The sequence below is a fragment of the Podarcis bocagei genome (assembly GCF_964188305.1).
Source record: "Podarcis bocagei genome assembly, chromosome: 6".
In the NCBI taxonomy this organism is placed as follows: domain Eukaryota; kingdom Metazoa; phylum Chordata; class Lepidosauria; order Squamata; family Lacertidae; genus Podarcis; species Podarcis bocagei.
In genome coordinates this window covers 44,172,781-44,193,622 of record NC_138130.1, presented here as the reverse complement: position 1 = coordinate 44,193,622, position 20,842 = coordinate 44,172,781, and the positions used below count along the sequence as shown (strand labels likewise).

The following is a 20,842-nucleotide window of genomic DNA, read 5'->3' as shown; positions in this document are numbered from 1 at the left end:
TCCGCAGCTCTTGCAGCTTGTCGGACGCGGGAGGAAAATACTGTGTGAGCTTGAGCACGTACGCCAGCCCCTATCTTCAATGGGCTGCAACTAAGCGGAAACTGTGAAACCTGGCTTGGAAATCTAGCGCGACTTTGATATTTGGTCGGACTTCGACGGATGTAACCATAGTCCAGGACTTAACATCAACTAGAATTACGAGAGCCGTGACCTTCCTTGGTTTTGGTTAATTTGAAGAATACCCTTTTTCGGAGGGTGGTGGAAGCTTCGTCCTTTATCTCACTCCAGTTGGAAACTAGGATTGAAATCCAGCGTCCCTCCCCTTTTTTGCAGACTACCTAAATCCCGCAGAAAGACCCGGAAACCTATAAGACCCCAAGCAGTGCACTACCCCTTGCTTCCCTTCTCCCCCCCCCCTTGATTTGTTGTGCTGGCTGCCCCCATGGAGACATTAACCCGAACCTGAACAAAACCTCTACCTGAACAAAACTTGAGCTTTGGACTGCTGTTAAAACTAGAACTTTGGATTGGGTCAAACAAGTGGCTGAAGTCAGTCTAGAAGAAAGAACCTCAAATTTTCCCCACTGCTTTTGGACTTCTTGTACCCCCCTTCTTGTTTCTCTCCCCTCTCCAGCCCCCTCCCCGTTTTTCTCCCTTCCCTCTTCTCACTTTCCCCCTTCCCCTCTTTTCCCCTGGTTTTTGAATTTCAGTCCTCTGACCTGTCTGAGGAGCAGGCCAACAGAATTCTTTTTAGATTGTGCGCCCCCTAGGGGTCAGTAGAAAGAAACATAAGTCTGTTTATCCTTAAAGATTGGGGAGAAAGGAGGGAATAGATCGGGTGGATGGCGGGGAGAGACGGGAAAAAGTCGGTGGGAACGCCTATAGAGAGAAAAACCTCAAGGCAAGAGGAAATAAGGGATCTGGATGCCTTATGGCTGAAAATAAAAGAGGAATTTAGACAGAATGAAACCCACATGGAAAGAAAGCTAGGAGAGATGCAAGAATCCTTTGACAAAAAAATAGAGGTTGTGGTAGGGGAGCTATCAAACAAAATTAAAGACCTAGCGGTCCGAACAAAGTCCCTAGAGGACTCAAATAGGAAAATACAGAAAGAAACGAAAGACCAGAGAAGAGAAGTAGAAAAAATCAAGGAGAATTTTGAAGAATTAAATAAAAGCCAGGATCAAGTCTTAGATAATTTAGCCATGATGGAAATGAAGCAAAAACAGCTAAATTTGAAATTTAGAGGAATAGGGGAAGCAAGGGACGAAGATATAAAAGGAAAAATGACAAAAGAATTGGCGAGGTGGCTAGCATTGAGAGAAGAAGAAGTTGCACAAACCATAGAAAACGCTTTTAGAATAAAAATAAGACCGAAACAAAACAAACAGAAAAGGATCCCAGGAGATTGCTTAGTGATTTTCAGATCGATAGAGATGAGAAACATAATTTTGAGAGAAAGCTATCAAAGGAAATTAATGATTGATGGGAAACCAATTATCATTTTCAAAGAAATACCAATCAGGCTCCTTCGTAAGAGAGAGGGCTACAAACAGATAGTCAACACTTTGAGAAAGAATGGTATACAACATAGATGGGAATTCCCTGAAGGGATTTCATTTTTTTACAAAGGAAAAAGATTCAAGATAACAGAGATTCAGGAAGTCAGTAAATTTCTTCGCAGATATGAAAAAGAGCTTGGGGGGTTGTTGGAGAGTCATGGAGGGCGGGGCCGTGAGAGGGTGGGGGAGGGGGGGCGGGGGGAGGAATGGAAGGAGAGGGAGGAATGGGAGAGGGTGGGGGGAGGATGAAGAGGAAGAGGAAGAGGCGAAGGAGGAAGAGGTAGGGGAGGAACAGAAGGAAGCAGAGAACCAAAACACCCGAATTTAAATTAGTCAAAACTCAAAACCTAAACCGACAAATTACTGACTCTTTAAATAGATAAAAGTAATAATGAATCTTAAAATTTTAACATGGAATGTAAATGGATTGAATGAAAAAACAAAAAGGAATAAAATTGCAAATGTGTTGAAGAAGAAAAAATTGGATGTAATCTGTATACAAGAAACGCATGTAGCCAAAAAGCACAAGCATGTATTAGTAAATAAGAACTTGGGAATAGAATTTATAAACTCCGGGAAAGAGAAAAAAAGGGGAGTGGTAACATATGTTGATGAAAAATGGGAACCCAAACTGACCTACAAGGATGAAGAAGGAAGAATATTGGGAGTTCAAATAAGCTTTCAAGGAGAAAAGATTGATGTGGTTAACATTTATGCCCCAAATTCAAATAGGTCTGAGTTCTATAAAAAATTGGAACAAGTGTTATTAGAACTAGGAAATAATAAGATGGTATTATTGGGAGATTTTAATGCAGTGCCGACATTAGAAATGGATAGGCAAACAGAAAAGAGAAAACGAAAACAAGGAAAGTTACCGGAATCATTCCAAGATTTGAAGGAGAACATGGACCTAACGGATGTATGGAGACACAAGCACCCAACAGAAAAACAGTTTTCCTTCTTCTCAGAAGTACATAAAAGTTGGGGAAGAATAGACCAAATTTGGACCTCAAGAGAAATTACTCTAAGAGCGACAAAATGTGAAATTCAACCGAAAACCCTCTCCGACCATAACTCAATAATTCTGGAATTAAAAGGAGAATCAAATGGAGGTTTCAGATGGAGATTGAATGACTTTCTGTTGGACAACGATGAGGTGATCGAAAAAGCCAGAGCTACATTAAAGGAGTATTGGGACTTGAATCTCAATACAGGAACAAACATAGAAACAGTCTGGGACGCCAGCAAGGCGGTCTTAAGAGGCTTCTTTATCCAGCAAAACAACCACAAGAAAAAAACAAGACAGCAAAAAACAGATGAAATACTTAAACAGCTGAGGGAGTACGAAAAGAAATTAATAGAACACCCGAAAGACGAGCAAAGTCTACAATCAATAAAAATACTACAAAGACAATACTCAATACTAACGAACCAGGAAGTAGAATGGAAAATCAAGCTAATGAAGCAGAGATACTTCGAATCGGCGAACAAAACAGGAAAATTCCTAGCCTGGCAACTGAGAAAAAGACAGAAGCAGAATGTTATAAATAAAATTATGGTAGAAGAACAAGCAATAGTCGACCCAAAAAAAATACAAAAAAACTTCCTTAAATTTTATGAGGAGTTATATAAGAAAGGAGATGAAGACCCAGCCCAAATAGAAAAATATTTAGAGAATTGCATAGGAAAAACTGTTACAGAAGAAGAAAGAACCCAATTAAACAGGCCTATAAATTTGGAGGAGATCGAAAATGCGATAAAAAAAATGAAATTGGGGAAAGCACCAGGCCCGGACGGGTTATCGGCCAAATATTACAAAGTTTTGGGAGGGCAACTAACACAAGTACTCTGTGACACCATGAACAACATTTTAAGAGGAGGGAAAATACCCGAGACGTGGAGGGAAGCTTTTATAACACTAATCCCCAAACCAGACACGGACAAATCGAACATGAAAAATTATAGGCCAATATCGTTATTAAATAACGATTACAAAATATATGCGGACATCATGGCGAACAGATTGAAGAAATGCTTAACAAAGTTAATTCACAAAGATCAAACGGGTTTCCTCCCAAACAGATTCTTGAAAGATAATGTGAGGCACGTCATTAATCTAATTGAATATCTGGAGATTAACAACAACATTCCGGCGTCCCTCATTTTTATAGACGCAGAAAAGGCGTTCGATAACGTCTCCTGGTGGTTTTTATTAAAATCGATGGAAAAGGCAGGGATTGAAGGTGAATTCTTGAAAGGAATACAGGCAATATATTCAAACCAACATGCTAAATTGATAATAAATAATAACCTCACGAACAAATTTAAAATAGAGAAGGGAACAAGGCAGGGATGCCCCCTCTCTCCGCTTCTGTTCATTCTGGCTCTGGAAGTCCTGGCGAACAAAATAAGGTCCAAATCAGAGATAAAAGGGATTAAAATAGGATTTAAAGAATATAAATTAAAAGCTTACGCGGACGACTTGATGTTATCTCTAGAAGAGCCGCAGGAAAGCGTGGGCAAAGTATTGGAGATTATGGAGGAGTACGGCAAACTATCGGGCTTTAAGTTGAATAAAACTAAAACAAAAATGTTAACAAAGAACCTGAGAAATGATGCGACGGAAAGATTAGAGAGACAATATGGAATCAAAGTGGCTAAAAAAATAAAATATTTAGGAATCTGGCTTACACCCAAAAACATAAACTTAATTGAAGATAATTATACGCCAACATGGAATAAAGTGAAAAAGGATCTGGACGTTTGGAACAGGGTGAATCTTTCGTGGCTGGGCAGGATGGAAGCAATAAAAATGAACATACTCCCTAGGATGCTGTTTTTATTTCAAAATATACCTGTCATCAGAGGGTCTAAAATATTTAAGGACTGGCAGAAGACTCTTTCAAGATTCATATGGCAGGGAAGAAGGCCAAGGATCAGATTCAAATTACTAACAGATCGAAAGGAGAGAGGAGGACTGGCAGTACCTGACTTAAAATTATATTATGAAGCGGCCTGTCTTTGTTGGGTCAAAGATTGGATAACTTTAGAAGACACGGACTTATTAGATCTGGAAGGAGCCGACAATAGATTCAGTTGGCATGCCTACCTCTGGTCAAATAAAGAAAAAGTACATAAAAGGTTTTCGAGCCACATTATTAGAGGCCCTTTGTATGAAGTCTGGGGAAAAAATAAGAAATTGCTGGAATGGAGAACACCCTGGTGGCTCTCTCCAACAGATTTGTTATCAATCAAAAAACCAAACATGGAAGAGCAAAAACTGACATATGAAGATCTACTAGTAAGATCCCAAGACAGCTGGAAATTAAGACCATATGAAGAATTAAAGGAGAAGTTGACGGGTTGGTTACAGTATCATCAAATTAACGCAATATGGACAGAAGACAAAAAAACAGGAATGAATGAAAAGAAGTCCAAATTTCAGATTGAAGTAATCGAAAGCAAATCGAAGATATTATCTAAGATGTACAATATACTACTGGAATGGGAAACTAAAGATGAAGAAATCAAAGAAGTTATGGTCAAATGGGCTAAAGATCTGGGACATAATATAGAATACGAAAAATGGTCAAAATTGTGGAGTGAGGGATTAAATTTCACGGCAAGTGCTGCAATTAGGGAAAATTTAGAAAAGATGATATACAGATGGTACCTTACACCAGAAAAATTGAATAGAATGTATAAAACTGTAGATAAGGCTTGCTGGAAATGCAGAACAAAAGAAGGCAATTTCATACATATGTGGTGGACATGTGAGGAAGTTAAAAAATTTTGGGACCAGATATATAATGAGCTAAAAAAGATGTTTAGATATACATTCCCCAAAAACCCAGAGGCCTTTCTACTAGGGATGGTCGGGAAAGAAATTCAAGAAAAAGATAAAGTTCTATTCCAATATTCAACAGCAGCGGCCAGAATTGGAAAAGCACAAATCTTCCAACGATGAGGGACTGGCAATTAAAACTACATGACTTTATTGAACTGGCAAGATTGACACAAAAAATTAGAAATCATAAAAATACAAAGCTAAAAGAAAACTGGACTAAATTTATGGTTTATTTTGAAGGTAATTTTAAAAACTTACCAAATATAGCAGGGTTGTTTTAAAACTTCCGATGTGCAAACAAAAATAAATACCAGCGGTAAAAAGAAAACTATTGATAGTAAAAACCCGAGATCAGTAGGGAAGGAAGTCGATAATCTCACGTTTTATGTTGTAGTTTGTTGTTTCCCTTCCTTTTTCCCTTGTCTGATTTTCTTTCTTCCTTTTTTCTTTTTTTAGTGCCTAAGTGTCGTGTTTTCTTTTGTTGATTGTTTTGTTTTTTCTTTTTGTGTGCATAAAAGAAATTCAATAAAAAATAATTTAAAAAAAAAGAGAGAAAAGCAATGACAAACCTAGACAGCATCTTAAAAAGCAGAGACATCACCTTGCCAACAAAGGTCTGTATAGTTAAAGCTATGGTTTTCCCAGTAGTGATGTATGGAAGTGAGAGCTGGACCATAAAGAAGGCTGATCATCGAAGAATTGATGCTTTTGAATTATGGTGCTGGAGCAGACTTTTGAGAGTTCAATGAACTGCAAGAAGATCAAACCTATCCATTCTTAAGGAAATCAGCCCTGAATGCTCAATGGAAGGACAGATCCTGAAGCTGAGGCTCCAGTATTTTGGCCACCTCATGAGAAGGGAAGACTCCCTGGAAAAGACCCTGATGTTGGGAAAGATGGAGGGCACAAGGAGAAGGGGATGACAGAGGACGAGATGGTTGGACAGTGTTCTCAAAGCTACCAACATGAGTTTGACCAAAAACTGCGGGAGGCAGTGGAAGACAGGAATGCCTGGCGTGCTCTGGTCCATGGGGTCATGAAGAGTCGGACATGACTAAACAACTAAACAACAACAACAACATTATATCTATATTTGTGAAATGCAACATATGTGCATTGCCTTTCAATAAGTTTCATGCTTCTTGCTGAAAAGCTGATTTGTGAATCATATTTCTAAAAGCAAGCATGCCATAGATCCTCCAATAGTTTGAATGAACAGTTTGTTCTATAGTTAAACAAATAAGAATCTGCAATTCAAAAACCAGAGCTTTGTTCAGTAACACAGTGAAGCACCATCTGTTTAGATATTTAGAGAGACAATTCATTTTGCATTCTATCTCACAAAATCATGGTTTAAGGATTTGTTTATAACAAATCCTTAAAGCATATGCTGGTCATAAGATAAGCTCTTTAGCAAAATCTGTCCTACATAAAATCCACATGAACCAAAGAACTTGGACTAGGCACGCTTCCAACTGATCTTTGACAGTGATATGAGTGATTCACATACATGGGTTGGAACTGGTTCGCAGCTATGCTGTGCCATTGGAGGACATACAATTCTCTGAAACTTAAGAGCATGTTTTTGAAGCTAAGACCAGAGGCCTGGAATATCAGCAACTCCCATGATGCCATGTTAATCAGAACAAGGAAAACAAGGAAAGACGTTGCCCACGCTACCACCCACACCATGTTTTTTAAAATTACATTTAGTAGTCACCTCATAATCAAAGTTCTCTGGGTGACAAATAATTTAACATGATTTAAAATAACAAATACTCAATAAAATGCAAATCAAGTAGAAGACAAATGACATGAAACAGAGCAGTGGTTAATGACAGATCCACACCATATGTTGTTTCCACATGACTTCCCTCTAAGAATTCTGGGAACTATAATTTCTTAAGGGTACTGGGATTTGTAGTGCCTTTAGGTGGAAATTAAAGTTCCCATGTATCTTTGAGGAAAGTCATGTGCTTTAAATGTATGGGTTCTAAATACTTTATATATGATTTAATGCATAAGACCTGGTGGATGGGATAACACAGGTAGGCTCTCTATAGGCAACAAACAGGCATCAAGATGCATACATAAAAACATACATAAAACTTGGTAGAACTAGCTACTTCACAAGTAGGAATAACTCAGTAAAGGGGAAGGTTAGACACTTTAAAAATGAACATGGGCAGACTTTAACTATCAGGTCCATACTGGTTGTCTTCTACACAGAGCCACAGGTTCAGATCAGCTGCTTGGCTGTGTTACAGTTAAGTACAAGGGTATGTTTTCAAGCTTTACATATTAATTAATAATAATATGAACATGTATTTGCATGAGACTGTATGTTTTGTTTATGGGAAGAAGAGAAACTGAAGGACATTTTCAAAAAATATTTCTCTTTTTAATATCCATTTTTAGTCCTAGGAAGACATAAAGTGAACAGAATTTCAAGGAAAAAATAATTCGTAACACATTGTAGTCATTACTTTTGCATTGTTCTTTACATTTTACAAGATTGGGGAAACTATCAATATTCTTTTTATTTTAAAAATCCATTGGTTTTACCTATAATTTAATACTTGAAATAATTTCTTCATCCTGTTCACTTTTTGATTAAAGGTTTTCACTAATCATTAATCAAAAATTCATGAAAATCAAATGTATGCAGATTTTCTATTCATTCAAAATAAAGCCGGTATTTTTCTTACATTTTTTCCTATAATTGTAACATTAGCCCTTGTTGAAAGCTTTCCAGCAGAGATAAATGAATGATTGCATTTTGCTATATAAAATGGAGCATATCTTAATTGAAAAAATATGAGCTGGTGCTTAAGGGTTGAACAGTATGCAAACTATAGGGTCTTGAAAAATTCAACAGTCATTCCACATTTTAACATCAAACACCACAGGGACCCCTTGACATGTATTATACTTCAACAGTTTGTGTCAAGGCAAGAAGCAAAAAGAAAAAAAAGATCAACGTAAAAGGAACATTTCTTTTTCAAAATAAAAAAGTGTGGCACCTTTTTTTGTAATTATGGTATAGCCAGTGACTTTTGTCCTGTTTTTCCTGTTGTAAGTATAGTTTTAAAAATGCATTTCAACCATGACTTAGATTGGCATTCTACAAGTGTGACAAGGCTAAACCAGGTGAGAGTAGCCAATGGGTCCCTCAGTGAATTAGGGACTTCCTCTACATGCAAAAACAGGTTCCAGCAGATTGAGAAGACAAGACCAATACTGGGTCCAACTGTGAAGGTGGTTATTGCATGTGCTGTACAGGCAAATGAGGGGCAGATGGGGCTCATCTACCTAGGAAGGTAGCCCATCTAGGGAGAGGACAACTCTGATCCTAAACCTCCACTGCTTGTGGCTATACTTATCCATGAGAAAGCTTTAGGAGTAAATCCTGAGGAAAAATCTGTACCCACTGCCATCTGGGATATATTGAGGAGAAGAAAAGCCTAAGGAGTAAGCCAGGCATAGGCAAACTCAGCCCTCCAGATGTTTTGGGACTACAACTCCCATCATCCCAGACCACTGGTCCTGTTAGCTATTGATGATAGGAGTTGTAGTCCCAAAACATCTGGAGGGCCGAGTTTGCCTATGCCTGGAGTAAGCCCTACACAAATCTGAGTGGAGTCCCTAAGACGGTTGTATGCTCCTTCCAGCAACTTCTGCAGCCAAGCAAGTACCAAATGTATTGCTATGCTTTCCACTGGACCATATCAGCAAGGCCGAGATGGTGGCCTTTTCATCTGAGAATATGATCAGATCCCAACCTCACCAAGCAGTGCAGGGCTGGCTTGGAAAAGTTAGTAATTAGCTGGTGATGCCTCTTGTGCCCAAATCATCCTGCAATTACAGGTTGCAATAAAACGTGCTTCAGAAATGCTACTATTGTGAGATTACTTTCTTTTAAAATTCCTAACTCTGTGCACCACTGCTATCATTAAGTACAACTTAAGGTGACCCGTATTTACTTATAGGGCTACGGAAATGAATTGGAACAGAGTCCCGTATTAGAAGCAAAATAACTTGTCTTGATGAATTAGAATAGCCGCAAAAAGATCCCATTGAGCACATGGATTGACAATATGGACAGACTAGTTACCTACAAAGGAATCACATATCGACGCAAATTAAGAATGGATAAATATGAAGAAATCTGGAAGGAATACTTAAGCGATAAGGCGGACAGTGGTGGGAAGTAGGGGGAGGAGAGGTGGGGAAATATTGTTAAAAAGGTGTAGTTTTAGGTATATCAGTACTCAAATCTGAATTGTTAAATTGTGGTATTAGTGTTATTGTGGTTTTTGTTGTATTTTATTATTTTTTTGGTTGTTGTTTGTATTGAAAAAATGATTAATTTTTTTTTAAAAAAAAAGAATTGGAACAGAGTCTGTCAGAGCTATCTATAACCACTAATTCTCTATGGGTCAACCAATTCCGGACAATAGCCTGTTTCACATATAACACTATATGTCATCATCTATTGGGGTAAGTGGACACATTTGAAATTTTGAGGAAATCCTTGAAGCAAGGAGCTGTCCTCTTGTACAGTCCAAAGATCCATGCACACCAATGGCAATAAAAGTTAGGAGCCAGACCAGTTTTCAAGGAAAGAGGAAATGGGAGGGAACTTTTAAGAAACTGAGCAAAGGAAAAGCCAGACCTCGAGCAGAAGATGCTCTATGAAAGCCGTGATTTATCTTCTGATAAATTCCCAATACATTTCAACCAAAAGTATTGTCTCCCATTTCATATTTTGTTTTAAGTTGCTTTGAGACCTGCTGTTTATTATTTCATAGAATCATAAATTGGAGAGTTGGAAGGGACCCTGAGGGTCATCTGATCTAAGGCCCTGCAATGCAGTAATCTCAACGAGATCATGTATGACAGATGGACATCCAGCTGCTTCTTTAAAAACCTCCAAGGAGAGTCCAGCACCTCTCATGGAAGTCTGTTCCATGAGGCATGTGCATAGCCTACTGTAGAAAGGCAATATTTGCCATTTTTGCTCCATCCAGTTTTGCCCCTGGTCCTGCCCACCACTGGCATGAAAGGTTTCACAGAAAGGAAAATAATGACCCTCAGACTGAAAATATTTACTGGATTCCATGCATGAGCAACTTCCCATAAAAAACATCACAGGGTATACACAGCATTTTTTCCATAAGATAAAAGCAATGCATAAGACAAAACCACCAATAATTTTTAAATAAATGTTTTGTTTTTTAAAAAACACTTTCTGGGTTAAATTCAACATAGTGCTAAGTGCAGTACATGCATGAGAAATGAGGTCCACTCACGCAACAAAACCTTTCCTTCGCTACCCCAGCATATGCCCCATACACTCACAGACCTGTCCTGATGGTTGCTGCCACTCCCCAGAGAAGAGTCGGTGAAGAAAGGGAAAGTCCTGTTGCACAAGCAGGCTTCATTTTGTGCATGCAACAATTCAGTTGGTTAGAGCATTGTGCTGATAATGCCAAGGTTGCAGGTCAATGCCTATATGAGGCTGCTCCATGCCCCTGCCTTGCAGGGGGTTGGACTAGATGATTCTCAGGTTCCCTTCCAACTCTACAATTCTATGACTCCATGAATTTACTTGAATCCTACCCACTTTCCTAATTGTTTACCCCATATAGCAGAGAAATTAGGGTAGCTTAAGTATGCTGTCTGGTTAATATGACCCTGCCCAGTTTTTGAAGTGGAGAAGCAATTAGACTTGTAGTGCTACAATCCTATATGCACTTTTGTGCAAGTAAGGCCCATTGAACATGGTGGTAATTACTTCTGAGTAAACATGAACAGGATTGCAGTGTTTGATGTGATTAGAGTTAGAAGAGGAGAATGAAATTAATTCTATTGTGCAGCTACTAAATATGAAATGGCATGTAAGCAACTTCACATTATGTTTCGTCACGTTTTGTTTGTATAATTTTTTAAAAGAATACATTTTCAGGAACACTTCCTGACATCTTTTTTTGTACAGAGGTAAGAGAGCATTTTAAAGCCACATACTAAAGCAGAGAATCCTCTAAAGGAAATTGCAATGCATACAAGTACTACTGATATCAAGTAAGAGCTTGTAAAATGGATGTAGGATGAAAGCAAGGCAGAAGTGAGTTCTTGTGGGCCTGTCAGAGTCAGGAGATAGTGCAGAAGATTGTGAATAATAAAACATGAATGGGGATATAATAGGGTGAACTCCTGTATATCTAATGCATTCAAAGACCCAGTGTCCAAGGACTGAGCACTGTCAATGCAGCTTCTATGAACTCCAAACTAGCTCATTGTTGTATGTTTATCAGACTTACTTAGAGTGGTGAGTGACTGTCACTTAAAGCAAACTGGGCAAGGCCCTCATCTTTTCCTTTCCTCCTTGATTTCATAGTGGGAGTTGACAGTTTCTAGCACTACTGCAACTGTTCCCTGTTACAGCCATACATTATTTTTTTTCATCTAAGTTGATGAGGAGCATGGAGAAGCAGAAATGACTCATTTCTCAATTAATACAAATTGAACAGCCAGCATAGACCCACAAATGTGGCAATCCCCCGCCCAACCTACATATTGGCATTGCCCTTGGGGTTGATGGGAAATGCGTAGGGAGAACCTTGCTGTGGAGATAATTGATCACCGTATTCAGGGCCAGGTAGGAATTTGCCTGCAAATAAATTGGGTCCGTTTGGAGATTTTGCCTTGCTAATAGCAATTGTCGTAACTTTCAACAGATAAGACATTGGGTTGAATCCTTAGTCTCTTTTTTTCTTTATTTCTTTTTTTGCGGGAGAAGGTGAGATGGTGCATCACCCCCTTGATCAGATGTGGTATCTCAGAGTTCCCTGGTAAAGGGTCTGGGTTGAAGATTCTGTCCAGAAGTCCAAATGGAAGCAGGTGGGCCATAGAACTTCCAAATGGCAGCCTGTGGGGTCATCCTAGGTTACCTATGTCTTGAGGTGACCCTTAACCCATGCATGACCCTGTTCAACATTAGCCATCAGGCAGGAAGCTGACTTCGGCTATGTACCCAATCTCTAAGCTAAAGCCTACCAACATTTCTAATCAATAAAATTGTGGCCATTTTCAATTCCAGAACATTGTGTCAGTTTATTCTTATGTTTCATCACCCCTTCCTGGCTCCCCAGGGCTCACTGTGGCTGGGCTTACAGTTTCGCTTTCCTTGATTTCATCTGGTAAAATATCAGGTGACACTGAGTGATCACTATTATTCTAATAGTGTCAAACTTTGCAAGCATATCAATAATAGTAGTTGCTGCTAGTTCACTTGGCTGCACATTTCAAAATTTGATTCTGTTTACGGACAACAATATCCAGGACTTTTCTCCACCCCACCCCCAAACAAGCTGCAGTTATGTTCACACTGACGCCTTGTTCTAAGGCAGCAGTATTCTATTACCACATATGACACCAAGGTTGGCACACTATGCAAAACAGAAGTGCCTTAAACTGGAAGGAAGACTAAAACGCACCTTCTTTCTTCATAGAGGGCCAGAACAAACAACAAATTCGAGAACACTTCCATTTGCCTGATAAGGATTCAGAAAACAGCATCCCTACCTTTCATGCCTATCCTGTCTCCAATAACCTGGAAGGCTACACAAGTGTAATGTTCAAACCAAGCAAACAGGGCATAGCGAGGATTTGACTCAAGATGGCAGACCGAAGCATTCCAAGCTGCTTTGATTTGAATGCTTCTGAAGGTACCCACTCAGTCTGGCGTGATGGTTTTCAAGCATGAGGAGCAAAGCAGATTTTGTATGAACAGGCCCACAGTCAAGATTTTGGCTCAACAGGACAACGTGTAAAATCATTTTACCAGAATACAGTGTTCCTTAAAAGGTTTTTTCAATAATCTGATATAATAAAGTAATGCACACATTAGTAATCAGGAAGGTGCTGAGGACAATGTCTTTCATCATTAGATAATCATACCTTTCGGGAATTGAAAGTACTTGATTATGTTCCATGCTTTATGCATCAGGAATTTAATTCTTTCTTGAAAAGCATACCTGTGTCTCTATCTTTTGCTTAATTAATAATACAATTATAAGATTATTTCCACATACACTTTACAAGAGGCTAATACCTATATAGATTAAAAATAAATAGATGAAATGAACACATTTTACTGTTTAATTATATTCCTATGAATATCACTAGGAAATGCCTTTTGTATTTTCCGCCATGGGTATGCAAGTTAGTGTGGAAGTGTATAATAATATCATATCTGCAGCACTGTGAAAAGGACAATACAGTGCACATGGGTTTCTCAGTGGTATTTTTATTCAGTAATGAAGTGCAGTTTTTTTAGAACCGGCATGCCAATAGCAATTCTCAACATTTTTATCCCTCTCAAATTTAAAGCAGTCTTATTGTTTGGCCATGGGGTGGTTTCTTATGCTCACTAATTAAACTAAAGTGATGGGATACTGAATGTGAACCTAGGAGGTTAGAATTTAAGTCCCACTTCTGTCATAGGCCGTGATCCAAATTGCTACTTTAGGCAAGTCACGTGGAAACTACAGTTGTTGGATGTGTCTTTAATTTTAACAATGTTTTCTCATTCCACATCACTTTTGAAACCTTTCTAGAATAATCATTACATCTCCTATGAACCTGCTTTCATGGAATAACTTGCTCCCCACCACCAAAGTCTCTTAACTGAATAGCATATTAGCACCGCAGGAAGGACTTTTGCAGTCACATACCAAAGAAAGACCAGAACAAATCACAGATCTGCCAAAATAAAACTGGAACAGTGAGCAGAGTTTTATATCAAAATACATGAATACATGGTAAATAGATAACATGGCAGCTTTTTATAGAAATACAAACAAGGAAGAAATCACAGTGAAGCCTCTTCTAGTTAAGGGCTAACAGGAAAACAAAAGACAGGAGTAAGAGATTCAAGATGTCTGCTCTTGTGCCAGTGCCTTACTTATTATTAGGGATGAAGAAGAAATTTGACTCAGTTCACACTGAAATGTGAATTTGCAGTTTTTCTAAAACCAAAAACAGAACTCTCCTACAAAATTTGTACTTCTCTGAATTTTGCAATGCAGTTCTCCAGCCAAGTATTATGCACACGAAATGCTATATTGGTGAAAATGACATACGAAGATGCATATGTTAGACAAAAATATATACATACAAACTATATACAAACTATATGCATACAAACATCTATATTAGAAAAAAAATGCTGAAATGCTGATGAAATTTCAGGAGCACTTAAAAAAATTCAAACTGATTTGGAAATGTGGAAAACGGAATTTAAGACAGGAAAAAGGAGAAACTGGGAGAAACCCAAATTGATCTATTTGCCCATCCCTACTTGATACTTAAAGTGGCTACATGCTATGGAGCGTTCAGCTTTGTGATAAGCACTCTCAGTAAAAGCGTGCTGCTGCGGTTTACAAAACTCAATGTAGAAAGAAGAGTGGGGAGAATCAGACATGGCCTTTTGTATCATTGTGTCTTAATGTTTGTTTTGTGCCTAATCTAGCTAGACTGTCTAGCTGCTGTACCCCAGGCACTGGGTCATTGTGGGTTCAGATGAAGAAAATAATCTGGCAGTGCTTCTTCCTAAGGGCATGCTTGTTCACTGTGAATAGAAAGGGCCATAGAGAGGGCAGAATGTTATACCATCATTGCTGTGGTGTCTTCCATGCATAATTAGATGAGGGCATCATTGGTGATCAACATCATGAGTGATGGGTGACACCGGAGTTGCTAGGGATTCTGTGCATCTCTCAATGTTGTGTTACACACTTCATCTGCTACCTTTGTACTATCTATTTTGTCGCTTAGGCTGCATAGGAGTGTGATAGTGCTATCCTCACATTAGCCCAGGTGTTGTAGTGGCCACCAATACAGCAGATCCATGAAACCACCCTGTGTGTCAAATAGTATTTTAGATGAAGGCTACTAAACTTTTTTCAGAATCTGAACAGGACTGCGGCCTTCTGAGCTAAACACTGTCACTTGAAGAGCCCACTACTGGGGTATCGTCCTGTCAGAGCTGAGTGGCATGTGAAGAAAGAGGGAGGGTGGCCGTTGAAGAAGAAATGTTCCCTTCATCCCCATTCAAATTCTGAGTTTATTAAGAGCTCCAGTGTAATATCACTAGCCCATCAGCACATGGTTGCATAAGTTATACTGTGTCCCAGTGTAGGCCTGAAGACAAGTCTAATTCAGGGGATACACCAGTCTTTCCACTTGAGGGACAGTCTGCTCCATCTGATGGACACCTTTACAGGACATTTGCTTCCTCTTTTATATATCTGTTAAAACGCAAATGAATTAGCTTTCTTAAAATATGCAGACTGTAATTTTGACTCTGTGCAGCTCTTAAAATACTAACTGTACAAATTGCAAAAAAGACTTCACAATTGTATCAGCTCCTTTCCCTGGGGACTAGTGTGATGACCTAGAGAAGAGACAGATGAAAATAAAATGTGACATTTTGCATGGTAAATATTTGAAAATTGATGGGGTTATATTTAGCCCAAGGATAGGTACTGCTGCAAGTATTATCACCAATCCCTAGTTTATGCAAGCAGAAAACACCACCGGGGGAGATGTTAGAATGGATCTATACAATGAAAACTAGGGCACAAGAGATGTAGCCAGACTGTGCTGATTCAGCACATATCCGGCGCAGCTAATATGTCTTAGTGTATTTGTGTATGAAATGTACAGCAAACATGGAATGAAGGGGATCTGGGCTTCCGAGGGCACATTCATAGAAACATACAAATGATTATTTCCCTTGAAAGAAAAATCACCTCTAATTATCTGTATCTAAAGGACAGACCCAAAGGAAAACATGCCACTTGAATTGTGTATATAGGACAGAATATGCAGTTGAATTAGATTTTTATTTTTATTTTGCAAAATTCTTATTCTTGTCTCAGCCCAAACCACTTTAAACTGGCAAAGCAATACTTAAGGGTCAGTATTATCTCAACATCACTATTTGTTTTCTTTTGCCCTTTTTAACCCTTTGCCTTTTACACACTTCTTATTCTTCTGACAAGCAGCCTTATCTCCCATCTCCACAACCACACAAAAGTAATGGATACTTTTGTCCCTGCAGGAATTGACATGTGAGATCAAAGCAGGCAGGAAAGATAAAGTACAGGAGACTTCAGCAGTGATCCAAATATTTCATATGCACTTTTGATAACAGCTTGGAACCACAGGAATAAATTTACCTTACTTGCCTAAGGCAGCCAGATGATCTGGCTATGTGTGCCATCACATTCCTTATGCCAACTTAGATGGCCAGACTCTTAAGAGTCACTTCACACATTTCATGTTACTGGCGTGCTATTCAATTTGGGGAGGGGTAGTGTTTATCTTCAAATGTTAAACACAAATACGACAAATGGATTTAGTATTTTAAATCTTGCGTGTACACAAATCAGAGGCTCTGGCTTCCTGTTGAGTGTGACCTTGTTGGCAGATATAGGTCCATTCCTAAGTAATTGCCGCTTTGTGCAGATACAAGACTTGAAAAGCACATAACAGTGAATTAGGAAGTGAGAAAGGGTGTCATTCTTCTACCATTCAGTTCTATGTACTGTTAATGGGGAGACAAAGGGAGTCAACCTCACCATCTCATCATGAAGGGAGTGGGATCAAGGGCTTCACCAACACTACAGAAGCCCTCAAGTGCACCACTGCACCCATGGGTGCCACAGCAATCCAGGAGTTAAAGATATAATAAATCTAATTTTTAGTTCTATTTTCAGTTGCAAGAAGGATCTTGGTATATGGCAGGCACCCCCAAACTCCTCCCTCCAGATGTTTTGGGACTACAATTCCCATCATCCCTGACCACTGGTCCTGTTAGCTAGGGGTGATGGGACTGTAGTCCCAAAACATCTGGAGGGTCGAGTTTGGGGATGCCTGGTATATGGGGAAGTTAGTTGTTAGAAAATGTAACTAGATGAATATTTACACTCCAGCATTGTTCTCTGAATCTGGAGCAGCTTAGCTGGAGCCGAGTGACACAGAGCACCATCCCAGGTTGGTCTAACATTGGGTTTCCCAGTGTTTCAGCCCTCATATTTATACTATTGCCTTACACCAGTTAGTGCATTACTCACAACCACCTGAGTATGCATTATTGGGCCTAACATTGCTTAAGTATTCCTGCAGGAAAGGGAGTTCTACTGTAGATGGCTCTGAACTAAAAGCAACAGTGTGAGCCAAACTCTAGACATCTATGAAAGGTAACTAGTCAGCCAGTTTCAGCCCTTGATTCTCACAGTTAGTGTATTGCAGGCCCAGGCACAGTGAGCCTGCGAAGGTCGGGGTGACCCATGGAAAGAAGGAATAAAGACATTACAAACCAAATTGGGATTACAGAGGCCACAACTTTATTGATTACAGATACAATCTGGTCTCAGTTTAGGCACTGGGTGTCTATCCTGAATCAACCAACTTGATCTGCTGGCTGTTTGTTTCATCAGGAGCAATGAAATAAACCCGCAGCAAGGTCAGATAACCTGCTCGCCTGCTCACCTTCGAGTGGGGTGCATCACAGCATTAAGGGAGGAAGGCTGGGATGTTCAGTGTCAACTGTGCTGCTCAGTACCAGCACAGCCTGCTTTTATGTCCAGTTGCTGGACCTGACTGAATCCAGGGACCACTGCCTTGCTTGGCTTTGATAGGCCAGTTTGAATTTGCAATTTGCAGGGTGAGTCCCAACCTAGCGGCCAACAGAGAAGCCGATGTCATCCGTCAGCTACAGTATGTGCGAAACTGATCCTCAGCGGCCACACTGGGCTGCGATTTCTGCTCCTAATTATCCAGTAAGTGGTCTTTGTTTCTCATACTTTACCAGCCATGTAACATTCTGCTATATTCTACTGAATAAATGCTGACATGCTGAGGTTCATATCAGCTGATATGACCATAGGTTACAGTTGTAAAGCAATGCTAGGACCAGGCCTGTTGGGCCATATCCCAAGGCACCAAGGGGAATTTTGATGGCATCACACACTGTCTCCTTGTCACACAAAGATATTTCACAATTTGACACTACAGCAGAAGGCATTTAGGCAGCCACCTGTCAGGTGCACTCTAGCTGCATCCTGCACTGAGCAGGGAGCTTAACTAGGTGACCTCCAAGGTACCTTTCTAATCTCTGATCCCATACTAGGGCCATGAGGCTATCTACACAACTCAAAAAGCTGACACCTAATCAGTCAGACTTCTTGTATTTCTGTGACAAATGAAAGCAGTCATAAAAACAGGGCAACTGCACAATAAAATGTGGAAAATCCAGAAATTATTGTAAACTTCCACCCACTCCTGATTGTGCAGACACCATAAATTGCCTGATGGTCAGCAAATGATAGATTCCATAAATTACCTGAGAGCATTCTGGTACTTAGGTGGATTTTCAAGAGTACAAATGTACCTTAAGAGACAAATCAATCTTCAGCGAGTTCTGCAAACACAAGCTACACTTACTTTATCCGTTAATGTATGCTGAAGAACTCCGAGCACACTATGGATCAGGCAAGCAACCCAACACATCCTGGAGCCCAAGAGGCATTTGTGTTTCCGGCTAAAGGAATGCTACTAATCTCTTGACTGATTAAATTGAAGTAGAGCAGTCTTAGAACTGGAAAATTCCTGGCAGAAAACATTTACCCACTTGATTCAATGTAATAAGCATGTGCCTGAAAAAGGGGGAAAGGCAGATTTTCCCCTTGGGGACAATATATATTTAATATGCAGTTAGGGCATATAGGTGAGCAGGAAAAATTCATGAGCATTAGCAAGAGGTGCTTCCAATCATGTATAATTGTATGTGAAGATCTCAGTTCAATCATCAGCAAGGTGAAATTAAGTCATTTTATATTTAGAAAAGCTTACACACTGTTGCTTACATTGGCCTTTACTTATTACTGATGATGACTTTTTATTACACATACAGCAACTATCCCTGCATGCATTTATTTTATTCTCGGCAGATGTATGGGGGAGAAATATTTATAACAATATATTGAGGAGGGGAGAGGTAAACTTACATGGATTAACTCAGTGCTGCTTGTTTGGAAAACAGGTTGAAGCTGTGCTAAAAGCAGATGCAGGGTTTTTAAAATGCATATTGATTATAGAGGGCAGTCTTCTTGGAAAATTGAAAGAAGTGTGGTGGCTTTTTTTGTGAAGCTGCTGTCTTTAAAGACTGACATAGATAAATCTGTATTAAGCAAAGTGCAGCCTTTTGAAATGGTGGGGCCCCTCCATTTCAAAGCTATGTTTCTTTCTGATTTCCTACTATGCTCTATTTACACTGCCATATCCTACATAAGAGCACACAGAGAAAATAACTCAAAGTAAAGACACAGAGGAACAAAGAAAGTAAAGGCACAATGGTCTCTGACTCCATGACTTTAAACAGGATAGGAAACCTGGGGGCTACTAGATGTTGTTGGCACCACAAGCCCCCAGCATCCCTGACCATTTGTCCATGCTGACTGAGACTGGTGTGTGTTGGAGATCAACCATATCTGGGAAGGCCGCAATTTCCCCACCCCAACTTAAACTAAAGCATTGTGAATGAGTCATGGACTTACATACCATCACAATTTCTACATTTTGGTTTGGAGAGCAAGCACTAGCTGAACTTTCACTGTTGGAAGCAGGAGTCTCTGGCAATCCCAAGTTGGGAGAGTGCTGTGTTTCTCACAACAGGACTATGCAAACTGACGTTTTGATGCAGGAAAATAAAATGATGGTGTGGGTATATTCACATGGAAACTGTAGGAAAAACCACAGGTTTATGATCTCAGAAAAAAATCCACTGATGGAAAAAACAGCATTTTGAGCTGATATTTTACTACAACACTTGGAATACCAGCCCCAAACTGTTTAGTACTTAGTCATACACAATCCATGCTTCCGTTCAGTGGCGGCGGGAGGGTGGGGGAAGAGGAGAAAGACTTTCTCCTCTTCATTCCTTTCCCCATCACCAGTCGTGGCAATGACAAGGAGATCTTCAGATTGGTGTCGGTGCTGACCTTTAAAGCCCTAAACGGCCTCAGTCCAGTATACCTGAAGGAGCATCTCCACCTCCATCGTTCTGCCCGGACACTGAGGTCCAGTGCCGAGGGCCTTCTGGTGATTCCCTCACTGTGAGAAGCCAAGTTACAGGGAACCAGGGAGAGGGCCTTCTCGGTAGCAGCACCTGCCCTGTGGAATGCCCTCCACCAGATGTCAAAGAGAAAAATAACTACCAAACTTTTAGAAGACACCTAAAGGCAGCCCTGTTTAGGAAAGCTTTTAATGTTTAATAGGTTATTGTATTTTAGTGTTTTGTTGGAAGCCACCCAGAGTGGCTGGGGAAACCCAGCCAGATGGGCGGGGTATAAATAATAAATTA

The 20,842-nt window shown here is 39.7% G+C and overlaps 1 long non-coding RNA gene across 3 annotated transcripts in view; it reads right to left on the bottom strand.

The window, feature by feature from the left end:
* Positions 1-20,842, bottom strand: part of LOC308589033 — a 566,573-nt gene that overhangs the window by 346,539 nt on the left and 199,192 nt on the right. The window lies entirely within an intron of this gene.